Source organism: Anomaloglossus baeobatrachus, chromosome 1 (genome assembly GCF_048569485.1).
Source record: "Anomaloglossus baeobatrachus isolate aAnoBae1 chromosome 1, aAnoBae1.hap1, whole genome shotgun sequence".
Classification (NCBI taxonomy): domain Eukaryota; kingdom Metazoa; phylum Chordata; class Amphibia; order Anura; family Aromobatidae; genus Anomaloglossus; species Anomaloglossus baeobatrachus.
This window is the reverse complement of record NC_134353.1, coordinates 49,204,852-49,223,528: the sequence shown is the minus strand read 5'-3', so window position 1 is coordinate 49,223,528 and position 18,677 is coordinate 49,204,852.

Genomic DNA, 18,677 nt, shown 5'->3' with positions numbered 1-18,677 from the left:
ACCTTGTAAGTCGCTGTTATGATCGCTGCTTAGCTGTCAAACACAGCAGAAGCAGCGATCATAACGTCGCTGTGCTACATGTGCAGAGAGTAGGGAGCCGCGCTTAGCGCTGGCTCCTTGCTCTCCTAGGTACAGTACACATCGGGTTAATTAACCCGATGTGTGCTGCAGCTACATGTCACAGTGCAGAGAGCAGGGAGCCGCGCGCACTGCTTAGCGCTGGCTCCTTGCTCTCCTTGCTACAGTATACATCGGGTTAATTACCCGATGCGTACTGCAGCCACATGTGCACAGTGCAGGAGCCGGCGCTGGCAGCAAGAGGGGAGGCTGGTAACGAAGGTAAATATCAGGTAACCAGGGAAAGTCCTTCCCTTGGTTACCCGATGTTTACGCTGGTTACAGCTTACCGCAGCTGCCAGACGCCGGCTCCTGCTCCCTCTGCTCGCTTCATTTCGTCGCTCTCTCGCTGTCACACACAGCGATGTGTGTGTCACAGCGGGAGAGTGACGACCAAAAAATGAAGCTGGACATTCAGCAACGACCGGCGACCTCACAGCAGGGGCCAGGTCGTTGCTGGATGTCACACACAGCGACAGCGACGGGACGTCGCTACAACGTCACAGAAAATGGTGACGTAGCAGCGACGTCGTTGTCGTCGTCGTTATGTGTGACACCAGCTTTAGGAGTCTAGTGTTAAAGTTCTTGTTGACTCATGTAATTGCCTTGGCCAGTGAAGGTTAGACACCCAGACAAATCAATTATGCGAACCTCCCATTGTATTACTATGTGTATTGCTACATGTAATGTAATTTAGCTGTCTCTCCCTCATATCTGTCAGAGACCATTACTACTAGGGATATTTTGTATACGGCTTGAATTTTAGCCAATAAGAGCCCAGTCTTATCTACCAATTGTGAAGACCCCAATGGTTTGAATGGAGAGCTCAGGGGTATAAGAAGGAGGACTGTCCATTGCCCGGGTAGACTCTTGCTACATGCTACCAATCTAGGACCTGCGGATCCAATTGGCAAGCCATAACCGAACCTGGATTATAATACTCTATGGACTTCAGCATCGAATGCAAGGATTTAGCTTTGCGGTCCTCAGCCAGCTTCCTAAATCCGGCGTTATTCCATTCTTGGTGGGTGCTCGCCGAAAGCGGGGTGCTGCTGGTTTTAGAGTAAGCAGCCCTGGAAACTCTGAGGCACGGACATATTCTAATCCCTGGTGAGCCAGCAGAAGGGTGAGAAACTGTTGCCAGTTACATTCTTGCTGGTTTTGCTGGTTATGTGCCATATGCCATTAATTGTTTGGGGATCAAATAAAGTCTTAATATTCTAATTCCCTCACCCTATGCTGTCTGAGTAGTGTTCCGCCCATGGTTAAGGAGGTCGGGCATTCAGTTGGGATGAGCCCTGGGCCATGCTGTCTTTCTAAAGGCGGCAGGATCAGCGGACGAGAGCACCCACTGACCCCCGTGTCTCCACACTCACTAATACAGATGAGCAGAGCTGTGAAAGTTCGGATCTGCGGTTGCGGCTGGACTTTTGATAAAGTTCAGTTTGGGACACAGATTTGACCTGAACCCCAATGGAAGTCATGAATTGGGCAGTTTAGGTCTCCGCCCACATGCAGCCAGCCATAAAAAGATCAATTCTGCAGGCGGGTGGGCAGTGTTTTTTTTTTCCATTTTTTTGGGAGGTGCACACTACATCTGATCATGCTGTTGTTACCTCCACTGCGATCCGTTCAAACACTGCAAATGGCTCCCACTCGGCCGCGTATCGAGCATAGCCGAGCAAAGTGATGCTCGTATAAGTGGTTTGCATACGTAAAGCACCTTAACTCTGTTTTTTTGGAAAGATCTGTGTACGAACACCGAACCACAGGTTTTCTCATCTCTACTCACTAACATAGATTTAGATAAATTTGTGAACAATATTTGAGAGAAAAAGCCTTTTGTGTATATAGAAAAGTTGAATTTAGCTCATGAAAAATGGGAACAAAAACAAAAGTATTGCATTTATATTTTTGCTCTGTGTGTTTGAATTAAGCATTTTACTGGGACCAGTTACTCAATACTAAGAACTTATGTTTCTATAAAAATCTCATTATGTCTGTCTTCTGGAGATCAGTATTTCATTGTCTAATTCAGGTAAATTACAATTTGCTACAAGCTTTTAATAATCTTCCTAAATAATTAGGATATAATAAAAGAATATTGTCTATTACTCTCAATGTTCATTTTTAAAGCAATAAACTGTAAGAAATCAAATCTTTGTGGATAATAAGGGGTACTTTGCACTTTGCGACATCGCTACTGCAATATCGTCGGGGTCAAATCGAAAGTGACGCACATCCGGCGCCGGTAACGACGTTGCAAAGTTTAAAGCCTAGATGCACCGATAAACTATCGCAAAAGCGTCGTAAATCGGTGATCTGTGTAGTGTCGGACATTTTCATAATGTCGCACCGATAGGAGCTACAATGTTGTTCCTCGCTCCTGCGGCACCACACATCGCTGTGTGTGAAGCCACAGGAGCGAGGAACATCTCCTTACCTGCCTCCACCGGCTATGCGGAAGGAAGGAGGTGGGCGGGATGTTTACGTCCCGCTCATCTTCGCCCCTCCGCTTCTATTGGCCGCCTGCCGTGTGACGTCGCTGTGACGCCGCACGACCCTCCCCCTTAAAGAAGGAGGCGGGTTGCCGGCAAGAGCGACGTCGCAGGGCAGGTAAGTTCGTGTGAAGCTGCCGTAGCGATAATGTTCGCTACGGCAGCTATCACAAGATATCGCATGTGTGATGGGGGCGGGTACTATCGCGCTCGGCATCTCAAGCATCGGCTAGCGATGTCGCAGTGTGCAAAGTAACCCTTACTACTGAAAAGAGAACTGTATAATGAGGTTCTTTGCCCTAAATAAATGATGTATCCTGATATGTAATGTGTAATATTCTGAATTCTGCCTACTTCACAGCAGCAAATTTCAATACTACTTCCCCAGCAATTAATTACCTACACAAACCCACAGTCTCATGAGCGAGGGATAGGAGGTCTTATTGTGGTGTACTACTGCAGTAATCAGGCATATTGAAAACAGGAGTAGAAGTCTGTCTGTGAATAATAGTCCAAATATTCAAGTAATATATAGGGAGGTGCTGTAGCTGTATAGTCAGTGTGGTTATGAGATGATTGACCTGAGGTCTTCAGTAGTGACAACACCTTAATCACTTAACAACCAAGGATGAACTGGTATGTCCTTGGTCGCTTCTCTCTGGTTTTCGTGGGCTCCGGCGCCAAGCCTGCAGTATTGATCAGTAGACATGTACGATTAAAAGGCGTGAGTGGATCAGAGGTTCATTTTTGCCTGTTAAGCCTTTAGATCTTGCTGTCAAACACTGACAGTGGAATTTAAAGGGCTGCGGCAGAGATCTCACCGTTACCCGCCCCTATTGGTGGCCCCAAGATGTGATCACGGGGCGCCAATGAAATGTCATGGTAGTGTGGGGTCAGTTGATGACCCATGAAACTGCCATGACTCACTTCCTGTGAGAGCTACAGTCACTGTAGATGAGCATTTCTCCTGATCAGAATGATGCTGCTGCTCATAACTAGCGATCGGACAAGGCAGTCATAAAGTCCCCTAGGGAAACTAGTAAAGTAAAATAAAAAATGTAAAAAGAAAGTTAAAAAAAATTAAAAAAATAGATCTAAGATCCGAAAAATGAAAATGCTACAGGTCTCGGAAAATGGTGACAAAAGCGCTATTCTTATTTTGAAGAAATTCAGAACTTTTTTTCCCCCTTAGATAAAAGTAAACCTATATATGTTTGGTATCTACAGACTCGTACCGACCTGACACATGACACATCAGTTTTACCATCTAGTGAACATGGTGAATAAACACCCCCAAAAATCATTGTGGAATTTCACTTTTTTCACTATTTCTTCACAATTGGAATATTTGACATTTTCCCAATATTCTTCTGGATAATCCAAATGCTCTCTAGCAAACTTCATATGGGCCCGGACATGTACTGGCTTAAGCAGGGGAACACATCTGGCACTGCAGGATCTGAGTCCATGGCGGTGTAGTGTGTTACTGATGGTAGCCTTTGTTACGGTGGTTCCAGCTCTATGCAGGTCATTCACTAAGTCCCTCATGTGGTTCTGGGATTTTTGCTGACCATTCATGTGATCATTTTGACCCCATTGGATGAAATCTTGCGTGGAGCCCTTAGATCGAGGGAGATTATGAGTGGTCTTGTATGTCTTCCATTTTCTTATTATTGCTCCCACAGTTGATTTCATCACACCAAGCTGCTTGCCAATTGCAGATTCAGTCTTCCCAGCCTGGTGCAGGGCTACAATTTTGTTTCTGGTGTCCTGATTTCTGGTGGGGAATTCATAGGATTATACACATATTGACTAGGGAAATTAGAAGCTTTTCAATATTGAGAAAATTCAGTGAAGCTGGAAAATTTGAATTTCATACGATACAGTAATTTCTACTCCCATGTTATGAATGAGATAACAGCAAAATACTTAATTTGTGCAATTTTTGCTCGATTCATGGGAAGAATTCAATTCATATCAAATGAAGGAGTCTGTGAGCTCAAATTGACAGCATAAATATAAACTACACAGTGTGCAGAATTATTAGGCAAATGAGTATTTTGATCACATGATACTTTTTATACATGTTGTCCTACTCCAAGCTGTATAGGCTTGAGAGCCAACTACCAATTAAGTAAATCAGGAGATGTTCATCTCTGTAATGAGGAGGGGGGTGGTGTAATGACATCAACACCGTATATAAGGTGTGCTTAATTATTAGGCAACTTCCTTTCCTTTGGCAAAATGGGTCAGAAGAGAGATTTGACGGGCTCTGAAAAGTCCAAAATTTTGAGATGTCTTGCAGAGGGATGCAGCAGTCTTGAAATTGCCAAACTTTTGAAGCGTGATCACCGAACAATCAAGCGTTTCATGGCAAATAGCCAACAGGGTCGCAAGAATTCTGTTGGGCAAAAAAGCGCAAAATAACTGCCCATAAATTGAGGAAAATCAAGCGTGAAGCTGCCAAGATGCCATTTGCCACCAATTTGGCCATATTTCAGAGCTGCAACGTTACTGAAGTATCAAAAAGCACAAGCTGTGCCATACTCAGGGACATGGCCAAGGTAAGGAAGGCTGAAAAACGACCACCTTTGAACAAGAAACATAAGATAAAACGTCAAGACTGGGCCAAGAAATATCTTAAGACTGATTTTTCAAAGGTTTTATGGACTGATGAAATGAGAGTGACTCTTGATGGGCCAGATGGATGGGCCAGAGGCTGGATCAGTAAAGGGCAGAGAGCTCCACTCCGACTCAGACGCCAGCAAGGTGGAGGTGGGTACTGGTATGGGCTGGTATCCTCAAAGATGAACTTGTGGAACCTTTTTGGGTTGAGGATGGAGTGAAGCTCAACTCCCAGACTTACTACCAGTTTCTGGAAGACAACTTCATCAAGCAGTGATACAGGAAAAAGTCGGTATCGTTCAAGAAAAACATGATTTTCTTGCAGGACAATGCTTCATCATCATCATCATCACATGAATCCAACTACTCCACAGCGTGGCTGACCAGTAAAGGTCTAAAAGATGAAAAATAATGACATTGCCCCCTTGTTCACCTGATCTGAACCCCATAGAGAACCTGTGGTCCCTCATAAAATGTGAGCTCTATAGGGAGGGAAACAGTACACCTCTCCGAACAGTGTCTGGGAAGCTGTAGTGGCTGCTGCACGCAATGTTGATCGTAACCAGATCAAGCAACTGACAGAATCTATGGATGGTAGGTTGTTGAATGTCATCATAAAGAAAAGTGGCTATATTGGTCACAACATTTTTTGGGTTTTGTTTTTGCATGTCAGAAATGTTTATTTCTAAATTTTGTGCTGTTATTTTGGTTTACCTGGTAAAAATAAACAAATGAGATAGGACTATATTTGGTTTTTATTAAGTTGCCTAATAATTCTGCACAGTAATAGTTACCTGCAAAAACAGATATCCTCCTAAGATAGCCAAATCTAAAAAAAAAAAAAAACATTCCAAAAATATTAAGCTTTATTTTTGAGTCTTTTGGGTTGATAGAACATAGTTGTTGATCAATAATAAAAAAATCCTCTAAAATATAACTTGCCTAATAATTCGGCATAGCCCCTTTCAAAAAACTTATTTAATTACACTTAGAGGTATTACAATCTACATGATCCTATCCCAGAGATGAGATGAGCGACTACCGTAATATTAGTAATTACTACACACGTAACGAGTACTTTGTAATACTCGCATATTCGTTCTGAATAGCGAGTACAATGCAATTCAATGGGAAATGCAAGTCATTTTCTGCTGGTCCCAACAAAGAGGTCTGGGGGCCTGAAAAAAGGCTGAAATGGATGGGAAAGTGATGAAACTGAATGGGGAGAGCCTTGGAGAATATGCGTCCATGCATTTCTGACTCACATATTTTTTCTGCGATTCCCTGAAGCCACACGGAATAACTTCCGTGTGGCTTCAGTCTATCGGTGCCCCTACAGTCTATGTTGCACTGTCCTGGCCAGCCCCACAGTGACTCACACAGCATTGTGCAAGCAGCTGCGGGATGACGAGTGCCGACATCAGGAGGTTAGCTCAGATCATTATCTGCTGTGTTGATCTCCGCTAAACTTGTGACGTCAGCGCTCATCACTGACTTCCATGATGCTGTGTTCTCACATTAAGTCTTGCAGGCGGCCCAAGACTGTGACTAGCAGTGACATCACAGGCTCATAGGACAGTGTGCGTGAGAATGCAGCGGCCATGGAATTCAGTGACGAGCGCGGACATCACGAGTTCAGCGGAGTTCATCACTGCAGGTTATGAACTCCGCTAACCTCATGATGTCGGCGCTCGTTATGCCCTGCAGTGACCTGGCCTGACCTAATGATGTTAGCTCAGGTCACTGCACTGCTCACCCAGCCAATGGGGAATATCTGTTCTTTATTGACTGGGGCAGTGAGTATGGTATGGATTGTCATGGGATCCCCATATTGGATTATGCCGGACACGGATTTGTTTTTTTCTTTTCTATAAATTGGTGAAAGAGGGAATGTTTTGGGAGTGTTTTTTTCAAATAACATTTTTTTGTTGTCTTTTTTTTTATTACTGATTGGGTTAGTGATGTCGGGTATCTGATAGATGCCGTGATATCACTAATGCCTGGGGTTAATGCCAGGTGAAATTACACAGCTGGTATTAATCCCATATATTACCACATTTGCCACAGCACCAGGGCAATGGGATGAGCTGTGGCAAAGCACCAGGATTGGCATATTTAGATGCGCCACTTGTGGGATGGCTGCGGTCTGCTATTTTTAGGCTGGGAAGTTTCCAATGACTGTGGACCTCCCTAGTCTGAAAATACCAGGCTATAGCTGTCTGCTGTACCTTGGTTGGCAATCCAATTTGGGGGAAGACCCCGTTTTTTGTTTTAAATTATTTATTTAATTTAATTTAAAATAACAGCGTCGGGTGCCCTCTGTCTTGGATTACCAGCCAAGGTAGAGCTGCCAGACGTGGTCTGCAGTCTGACGCTGTCTGCTTCACCTCAGCTGTGTACAAAAAAATACTTGGGACCCCACGTCGTTTTTTGGGGGAAAATAATTAATTTGTGGTTAAAAACAAAACTAAACACCCTTTAGCGCCACATGAAAGGCACTAAAGGATGCAAGATTACAAAATGCAGTGGACTGGGACATTATATATATGTCTTTTTAACTATCTATCTATCTAGCTATCTTTCTAGCTTTTGACTGTATGTAACCCTCCTTCCTTTTTTTTATTGTTAAATGATACACAGATGTAAAATGGATCGTATACAGAATGGGACGGATGTAATTGTCACACGGATGTGCATTGTTTCTAAACAATTAGCCCTATAGCCTGAGTCATGGTTGATGCAGTGAGTCACCATCATAAGGTTCTAAAATGAGAAATAGTAGTTAGGATGAAGTAGGAGTACGATCCTGGTTTGTCCGCCAGTGCACAATGTGCATAGTGTTTACAAAAATTAGCCCTGTGGCCTGAGTTATGGCTGACGCAGGAAAGAAAATGGCTTTATATGGCAATTGGTAGACATTAACAGCGGTAGTCAAAATGAACATTTTGGGGGAATTTACTTTGCCTTTCACTTATTTGGAAGGATTGCAAACTGTGGAGAAATCCAGTCTTTGTTGAATTTAATCAGCGTAAGTCTGTCTGCATTTCTTGTGGAGAGGCGCGAGTGACTATCTGTGATGATTGTCCCAGCAGAACTGAAAACACGCTCTGACATCACACTAGGAGCCGAGTAGGCCTGCACCTCCAAGGCGTATAAGGACAGGTCAGGCCAAGTGTTCAGCTTGCACACCCAATAATAATTAATGGGAACTGAAGCATTCGAAAGGACGCAGGTATGGTCACTTAAGTAACCCTTGACCATGTTGTGCATCTTCTGCCTCCTTGATATTGTTACAGGCATAGATAGCCCTTGCTGATGTCCTGGTTTATTGAAAACGGACCAGTTGACGCACATTTTCCCCACTTCTGTTGTTGGACCTAGTGTTGGTGTTTCTCCCCATTAATCCTTGGTGTTGAAAAGAGCCAGTAACTCTGCCACCAGAGTTGTCTGAGAGTGATGTTTTCATTAACTGATCTGAAATGACCCTCTTGAAGGATTCCATTGTGCAAACCTTTGGTGACTCCAAAAGGAAAAAAGGAAATTTCTCCTTGTACTGTTGCTCCAGAAAGGTGGCCAACCACTAAAGGTTGTTGGATAAAATGTGTATGACGCGAGGGTCTTGCCACAGACAGACATGAACTGTGCCATGTCAGGCAAGCTGCAAAACAGGCAAAGGTTCTGTATCCCTACCAGGAGGATCAATACCCATTCTCCCCTCACGCTGACTCACCACCTCCTCCTCTCCAGCCTATCCATGCTGGACAGACATGAAGCTGGGGTGGAGAGTCCCCTGTGTAGCATTGGGAGTCACCTGGGTAGCACAGAAAAACAAGTCTTCTTCCTCCTCATCATCACCCAATGTTGCCTCAGAATATTAGCTGGGCTTGGTAGTATCACCCATTGGGAAATCTGAATACATGGCCACATACTGGCCACTCAAAGCTTCCTCTTTGAGATTACTCAGTGATTGTTTCAATAGAAATAGAAGCGGGAAGGTTAAGCTGATAATAGCCTGATCACCACTCACGAGCTTGGTGCAGTACTCAAAGTTCTCAAGAATCTCACAAATGTCAGCGATGCACACCCACTCAACAGTTATATGTGGTGGCTGACTCTCAGTCTGATGGCCATGTTGAAGCTGGTATTGAGCTACTGCCCTCTGCTGCTCACTAATCCTCTCCAACATATAGAATGTAGAATTCCACTGCATAGGCAAGTCATACATGAGTCTGTGACTTGGCAAATTAAAGCACTTTTGCGATGCTGTAAGACCAGCAAAAGCAGTGGAGGAATGGCAGAAATTGCACTAATATGTCGCACCTTCTCAAGTAGGTACGGCAAGTCAGTATATGTTTTCATAAATATCTGAACAACTAGGACCAGCACATGAGCCATGCATGGCACATGTACCAGCTTGCCAACTTTTAAAGCTGCCACTGTGACACCCTGGCCTATCAGGTCGTCACAGGGTATTGTGCAATCTGCCCTTCTGCACAGTATCCAATCCTCCTTAGTTACGGGTCCTGGTCCTTTGGTGTTGCTAAGAGCTTAGCCAGTCAAAACCCTAGAAACACTTTACACCATACCCACCAGACACACCATTGGGGGCCCTGAAGGGAATAGGGCCACCCACTTGGGGGGGTTGGTAGGGGAAGGTGAGAAAGTGAAAGAGAACTGAAAAAGGAGTGGAAGGAGTAGGAGGTAGAGTGGTGACTCTCTGAGAGGGAGAGGTCACCGGTGAGGAGCAGGGCTCCTTAAGTACTAGGTGGCAGACGTTGGTCTGGGCCTGGTAGGAGCTGGAACCCCGGTCGCAGAGGATCATATCAAGGGGCATGGATTGCCAAGGAGGGCAGCCGGTGGACTTGAGCCATCTCCGGGCAGGGGCCAGGGCACAACGGGGGTACGCGGACCCTAGGCCGGGAAGTAGCTTCAAGCGTCCTGGTAATTTACCCGATGGGGGTGAAGCCTTCAAGATTCATCCCTCACCCGCTCCAAAATCGGGGTACTAGCACACCGATGGGATAGGACTTTCCCTGACACAGTCCATCAAATCCCAAGCGTGAACCCTGAGAGCAAGCTCACTCCGTTAGCCATACGGGTGAGCGGGACCCGACTAGCTCCACACTACAGGGTCCAAACAGTGAACATGGTGCCACGTAAAAGGCCACAGGCTAACAAGCAACACCAATGGCACGGACCCAAGCGTGCTCCCTTCTAGCTGCAGCGGTGCTCAGAATTCTGGTTTACAAGCTGTCGGTGTCAGTATTCTTGGACTGAATGAGTACGCAGAAACCCTTCATTTTCCCAATGGCACTCCACTCCTGCACTGCCAACACCGGGCCCCGGGGCACAAACCCCCTACCCACGGAGGGGTTAAACACCTTGCTGTCGCACCATCACCACAGGCTCCCCTTTTCCCCAACAGCAGCGGTGGTATCTCACCTTACCACGCACCGTGGGTGGCGTCACGAACTTCTAACTCCCCTGTACATACTCCCCTTTTCACCCTCGAGTGTCCGCACAAACCCCCGGGTCCGGAGACCCCTCGAGCCACCGCGGTTCCGGATCCGAGCAGCTCGGCTGCTGGCATGGGGGTGGTGCACCACCAGGTTACGCCGATTGTAGAAAACGACCAGGCCAGATTGGAGATGCAGCAGGGAGAGCCACTGATCGGTCTGCTCTTTTATACTTTGCCACAGCTCTGCTGCAGTGTGTGGTTTGTGGCCTAAACTGATCAGCTTCAGCTGAGCATGTTACCACTTTGCTGATGCGCTGCTGCACAGCTCCCAGCTTGGCAGTGATGGGGAGGGTAATTCAGCAGAGGGTGAGGAGCAGGAGGAGGAGGGGAGACAGGAAGTGACATATGAAGAGGCGAAAACGCTGGTAGAAGTTGGGCCCGCTATTCTTAGTGTGGGTAAGATGTGTGATGTTACAGTTTAAAATTTTGTCCCAGTCTCCACCAGGTTCACCCAGTGTGCTATGACAGATATGTATCATCCCTGTCCACAACAACTTAACCACGACGTATCTGTTGTTAGGTGGACCTTCCTGGTTATGGCATTGGTCAGTGCATGGTTGAGATTGTTTAACACGTGCTTGTGTGACGTGGGGACGACATAATGGGCAAAATAGTGGCGGCTGGGAACACTGTATTGTGGGGCAGCCACAGCCAAGAGAACATGGAAACACTGTGTTCCTACAAGCCTAAATGACAACATCTCCACGCTAGCAATTTGGAAATGTGCAAGTTTAGGTTTTGTACCTGTGGGTGCGTGGCTGGGTATTGGTATTTACGCTTCCTTTCCAAGATCTCAGGCACAGGCAACTTGATGCTTCCCTGGAACAAGGACGTGGATGTGGTTGATGTTTGCGGTGTCTGTGCATTTGCACCTTTTGGTCCGGATGTATGAACACGTGCTTCCTGGACAGCTGATTGAGAAGGACATAGTATAGGCGACATGACTGATTTGACCCGCAGACACAAATTTGGTACCATGGTGTTCTGCCCACTAGAGTTGAGCAATGTTCGAGTTGAACGGTTCGCCAATTCCAAGTTCGAGTGATTTTGGGCGGTGTTCGAGTCGTTCGACGAACTCGAACAATATGCTTCAAGTTCGGCAGTTCGAGTTACCGTTCGAGAACAGTTCGATCACCAAAAGCGTGGCTTTTCTCAGTAAGTATATGTGCACATTGCACATCTGCATGCATCCTGCATCCCCAGCACAATCCCTCTCTCTTTTCCTACTCACCGATCACGGGCGCCTCGCTGCACGGCTGTCACAAATCTCCGGCGGCTTTTCCTCTTTTGAAAATGGCTGCCGCTTCATTATTCAATCAGGTATTCCCTGCCTTCCCCGCCCACCAGCGCCCATGATTGGTTGCAGTTAGACAGGCCCCCACAATGAGTGACAGCTGTCTCACTGCAACCAATCACAGCCGTTGGTGGGTGGGTCTATATCGTGCAGTAAAATAAATAAATAATTTAAAAAAAAAAAAATGCGGTTCCCCCAATTTTGATACCAGCCAGGATAAAGCCACACGGCTGGAGGCTGGTACTGTCAGGATGGGGAGCGCCACGTTATGGAGAGCCCACCACCCTAACAATATCACTCAGCAGCCGCCCGGAATTGCCACATCCATTAGATGCGACAGTCCCGGGACTCTACCCAGCTCATCCCGAATTGCCCTGGTGCGGTGGCAATTGAGGTAATAACGGGGTTAATCATGGCAGGCGTCTCCCCGAGATACCTTCCATGATTAACCTGTAAGTGAAAGTAAAGAAACACACACAGTGAAAAATCCTTTATTTGGAATAAAAGACAAAAAAAAACCTCATTTACCTCTTTATTAATCCCCAAACAACAATCCAGGTCCGAAGTAATCCACACGACGCTTTCAACTCTGCTACATAAAGATGACAGGGAGCCCCGTAGAACATGAGCGCTCTGTGTCCTCTCCACGCAGCACCTGAAGTGAGCCGCGCTGTCACCGGAGACTTCACTCTGCAATGCAGAGGTCAAGATGACCAAATCTTCCTATGTTTCTCATTAGAGGCAGTGGCTCAATGGTTAGAGCTACTGCCTAGGGAGCATTAGTTCACGAGATCAAGTCCCGGCCGCCCCGGTAAAGAATTCAATTTATTTTTAAATTATAATTATTATTTATTTATAATTATAATTTCATTTAATTCAATTATGCACTGAGGGGAGGAGCCGGACATCAGCTGTGAGCCGCAGGACACACCTCTAAAATCGGAGCAGTTCACGGAATGAGGCTGCATTGCTCTCTCCTCTCTCTCTTCTCTCTCTTTTCTCTCTCCTCTCCTCTCTCTCTTCTCTCTCTCTTCTCTCTCTCCTCTCTCTCTCCTCTCTCTCTTCTCTCTCTTTTCTCTCTCCTCTCCTCTCTCTCTCCTCTCTCTCTTCTCTCTCATCTCTCTCTCCTCTCTCATCTCTCTCTCTTCTCTCTCTCTCATCTCTCTCTGTCTCTTTTTTCTGTCTTTTTCTCTCTCTTTTTTCTTTCTCTCATTTTCTCTCTCTCTTTTTCTCTTTCTCTTTCTTTCTCTTTCTCCCTCTCTCTTCTCTCTCTCCTCTTCTCTCTCCTCTTCCCTCTCCTCTTCTCTCCTCTCTCTTCTCTCTCCCTCTCTCTTCTCTCTCCCTCTCCCTCTACTCTCTCTCTCTACTCTCTCTTCTCTCTCACTCTCTCTCTCTCTCTTCTCTCTCTCTCTCTCTCTCTCTTTCTCACTCTCTCTTTTTTCTTTTCTCTCTCTTTTCTCTCTCCCTTTCTCTCAGACCTGGCGATGATCAGCTGATGCGGTCACCTGACAGAATCAGCTGACACTATAATTTGAGTGGTGAGGCCGGCTTTTTACTGCCCGGCCGGCTAAACTATTAGCTGCTGCTGTCGGACAGGAGTCTGCACAGAAGTGTATAGTTTTTTTTTTGTTTTTTTGTTTTTTTGCAGTGATGCATCAGCTGACTGTATAAAAGCAATTTATACAATCAGCTGCTGTGTCATGTGATTCAGGCCCTTGAACCTGACACATCATCTGATCACTTTGCCTTCCAGCAAACCGATCAGATGATATTGGATGCGGATTGGACGGCGCGGGACCCTTGACCCAGGATTACTGCGGAGGGGGGGGGGTTTTATTTCAATAAAGATGGAGTCACTAATTGTGTTGTGTTTTATTTCTAATAAAAATATTTTTCTGTGTGTTGTGTTTTTTTATCTGTACTAGAAATTCATGGTAGCCATGTCTAATATTGGCGTGACACCATGAATTTCAGACTTAGAGCCAGTTGATAATATACAGCTAGCCCTAACCCCATTATTAGCCAGCGAGCCACCCGTCACCAGGGCATCTGGAAGAGTTGGATACAGCGCCAGAAGATGACGCTTCTATGAAAGCGCCATTTTCTGGGGCGGCTGCAGACTGCAATTCGCAGCAGGAGTGTCCAGAAAGCTTGTGCACCCTGCGCTGCGGATTCCAATCCCCAGCTGCCTAGTTGTACCTGGCTGGACACAAAAATTGGGCGAACCCCACGTCATTTTTTTTTTAATTATTTCATGAAATAATTAAAAAAAAGGCTTCCCTATATTTTTGGTTTCCGCCGGGTACAAATAGGCAGCTGGGGGTTGGGGGCAGCCCGTAGCTGCCTGCTGTACCTGGCTAGCATACAAAAACATGGCGAATCCCACATATTTTTTTTTTGGGGGGGGGGGAAACTCCTGCATACAGTCCTGGATAAAGTATGCTGAGCCTTGTAGTTCTGCAGCGGCTGTCTGTCTGTGTGGAGGAGAGCAGACAGCAGCTGCAGAACTACAAGGCTCAGCATGCTCCATTCACTAGTGTATGCAGGAGAGCAGACAGCAGCTGCAGAACTACAAGGCTCAGAATACTCCATCCAGGACTAGAGAAGAGTTTTTCCAGCAATTGGTCCACGCAAAATTGTTCTTAAAATCCAGTATTCTTTATTCAAGGCATATTAAAAAGTCCATAACATGGTCAGGAAGCCCATAAATGAGAGGACGCGTTTCGATCGACCTGATCTTAGTCTGTCTCTCAAAGACAGACTAACATCAGGTCGATCGAAACGCGTGGACCAATTGCTGGAAAAACTCTTCTCCTTGTACTACCAGGATTTGCTGACCTTTCTTCCTTGCAATATCCACTGCATTTGGGTCTCCTACTAAGCAGGTGAGATGGACACAACTTTTTTGCATGTCCATCCAGGACTGTATGCAGGAGTTTTTTGACCCACAAAAAAATGACGTGGGCTTCACCATATTATTGTATGCTAGCCCGGTACAGCAGGCATGTACGGCTGCCCCCCACCCCCAGCTGCCTATTTGAACCCGGCTGGGAACTAAAAAAAATAGGGAAGCCCTTTTTTTAATTATTTCCTGAATTTCATGAAATAATTAAAAAAAAAATACGCCCCATTTTTGTTTCCAGCCAGGTACCACTAGGCAGCTGGGGATTGGAATCTTCAACACAGGTTGGCCAGAGCTTTCTGGGCTCCTCTGCTGCGAATTGCAGTCTGCAGCCACCCCAGAAAATGACGCTTTCATAGAATTGCCATCATCTGGCGCTGTATCCAACTCTTCCAGCAACCCTGAAGCCGGGTGACTTGCTGGGTAATAATGGGTTAATACTAGCTTTGTTTTAATAGCTAGTATTAAGCCAGAGATTCTTAATGTCAGGCAAGTTTGACCTGGCCATTAAGTATGTCCAATACAGGGTTAAAAAAAGACACCACACAGAGAAAAAATACTTTAATAGAAATAAATACACAGACACACTTCGAGACTCCATGTTTATTACTCCCTCTCATCCCTCCACGATCCTGATCTTCTGTCTTCTTTCTCCTTTAACCCATGCAGCTCTGCTACATCAGACAGCACTGCATGGGAGGAAGACGCTGCTGCTCCCGATGCAGTCTAATCACTCAGTGAGAGTGAGCAGAGGCTGCGGGCTGTAAGCAGTGACGTCTCCGCTGCCACCGTTGCTAAAGTAATCTGATAGGCAGGTTACTATATCAACGGTGCTCCGATCACGTGATTCCCGGTGCCATAATTCACCGGCTGTGGCAGCCAGTCCTTGCATGTAAGCTGACTCTGTAAAGACCGCCCACATGCAGGAACGGGGAAGCCGACCATGTGCCAAAGCATCTCGCCAGTACACGGAGATGCACAAACGAGCACCGCACACCGGAGAGATGCACTGACAGGACCTAGCATGACGTCTAGCCATGTGACCAGTCTGTAGCCAATGAGATAATACACACATGACTGGTCACATGCTATTTTGACGTCACGGAAGGTCCTATCATCAGTGCTGGTTACCGGAAGGACGTAGCGATTATCGGAAGGAAAAGCGGCGGGAGACAGAGTGCAGGGCGTGTCACGGGGGACCTGTAAGTGTAATGGCAATGTTTATTAACTGTATGTGTACATGTATAATGTGTTTTTATGTGTTTGTCTGCCATTGTCTTCAATGGGGTTCGAAGGAGTTCGTCGAACGGAGCCTCCGTTCGACGAACCGAACCGAAACTCGAACACTAGGGGGGTGGCTCATCTCTACTGCCCACCTACTGGGGTGCTTAGCTGCCATGTGGTTCCGCATTCTGGTGGTGCTCAGGTTGCCTTTACCCTGGCCTTTGTTTAAATCTGGTATGGCAGATGCTATAGATTACAAAGTTTTTCTCTCAACATCAGCCTCCACTACTGGGGATATTAAATCATGGTCCTCAAAGTGTCTTTCTTCTGGCCATAGGTCCTCAAATACTTGCACATCAACGCATGCCACCTCCTCACATCTCTCTTCAATGCTGCATGGCGAGAGGCGTCAACCAAAGGATTCGTACAAAATAGATCCTCAGAGTGGTCAAGCTTGGGGTCATATGTCTCCTGTGACTGATGAAGGGGGAGAAAGGAGGACCAGGTTGAGAACTCGATAGGCCAGCCTTCTGTGTCTCCACAGTAGACTGTGTGGTTGTGGAAGATTGGTTGTTGCTTGACAAATGCGAAAAGGCCTTGTCTGCCATCCAAGACGGTACACATCAGGCTGTGAACCCCGAATATTGTGGAAACAGGAATGGTGCTTTTAGTGTATTAGGCAGTACTAAATGGTAGAGTCCTGCTTTGTATTTGCAAAGACCACTAGCAACATATTAATGTTAGCCCTGAAAAGGGCTTTTTGTGTTATTAAGAGGCCTACACTCTCCCTAGCAGCTGCTTGCTCTATCTCTATACCTATACAACGCTGGCTCTGGACATAATGTGAACAAAATGGCGGCGGAAGGTCTTTTATAGACCCTATGACACTGAGTGGCCAGCCAATCACAGTAATGCCACAACCTAGATGGCTGCAGCATTACTGTGATTGGTTAAGCTATCAAAATGGCTCGACGGGACATCCGAATATAGCGAGGTGAATACACCATTACTCGCAATATAACGAATAGCCCGAATACCGTACTATTCTGCGAATAGTGACAAATACATTCGCTCATCACTAGTAGTAGGTGTAGTAATAATAATAGCAAATACCTCCAATTAGAAAAGTAGTATAATTCTTCTGATTCACTGTCGCTTACCTCATGCGCAGGGCATTGCAGGACCTTAGGAACCCATGATTATGACCACTAGGAAGTAACTGTGACTATATGCGTGGTTGTAATCATGAATAACGAAGGTCCTGCAATGCCCTGCACATGTTGTAAGTGGCATAGTGAATCAGAAGAGCTATACTACATTTCTAATTGGAGGTATTTACTAATATTATTATTATTACACCTACTACATATTGGGATAGGATCTTTATTCTGAATAGAATAAAGACTTTTCCTATGACCATAGAGACTCCATTTGACAAAAACCTTCTTATACCGATCAATGATAGGATTATGAATACGCAGCCATGGAATTCCCAATACTAACCCAGTAGGTAAGATATCTAATACTGTACATAACAGGAGATGGATTCTGCATGAAGAGTTCCCACTCGGAGTGTGAATTCCACCATTACCCACCGGATAAGGTTCTGGAGTAATGGCGTCCTGTCAATGGCAATAATTTGAATGGGTAATTCTAACCTTACAGGCTCTACTCCAAGTTTCAAACCAGTCCTGAATCAATTAATTTAATTGCAGACACACAGTCAATGGAAGCAAATGCTGATAATGACAGATTCTGGAAAAGTAATTCCACATTCATCAGTACTCTATCTGATTAGTTATAAGGCACCTGGAAATCTGTGTGTCCACCTGAATAATCACCCAGACCGGACCTTGACAAAACAGGCATCCCTGAATTCTTATTTTTAACCCTTGAAGCATGCTAGCTTCAGATTTTATTGCAAAAACCTGCTAAAAGATTCCCTTTAAACAGTTTGATAAAAAACTGGGGATGATCGAATACCTCAAATATTCGGCTTCGCGAATATTTTTCGAATAGGTCGCCGATATGCAAATATTCGATGCGCAATTTAAGCCTGAATAGTTCCGAATAGTTGTTATTCGGGCTTCACATAGACTTACATTGCGCATTGAATATTCGCGAATAGTCGAATAGCGGCGACCTATTCGGAAAATATTCGCGAAGCCGAATATTTGAGGTATTCGATCATCCCTAATAAAAATGTAGAAATACAGTAAAACAGCAGCAGTGCATATCAATGTTTGTCATGGGCTGAGTTCAATTCGTTCTCCATGTTGGATATGTACAGTATAATGTTTTGGGTGCTAATAACGATCCTTATCAATAGTGTATGATTAGTGTATTGCTGCAACTATTGCGTCTGATCAGACTCCCACGTGTGTTACACTTTACGGCACAGGTCCATCTGAACAACTCGTCCATTTCTAAAGCCCCTTTCACATTGCATTTTTACTTGCGTTCAGTGGTCCCGTCGGGGCATCTGTCCGAACTGCCCCT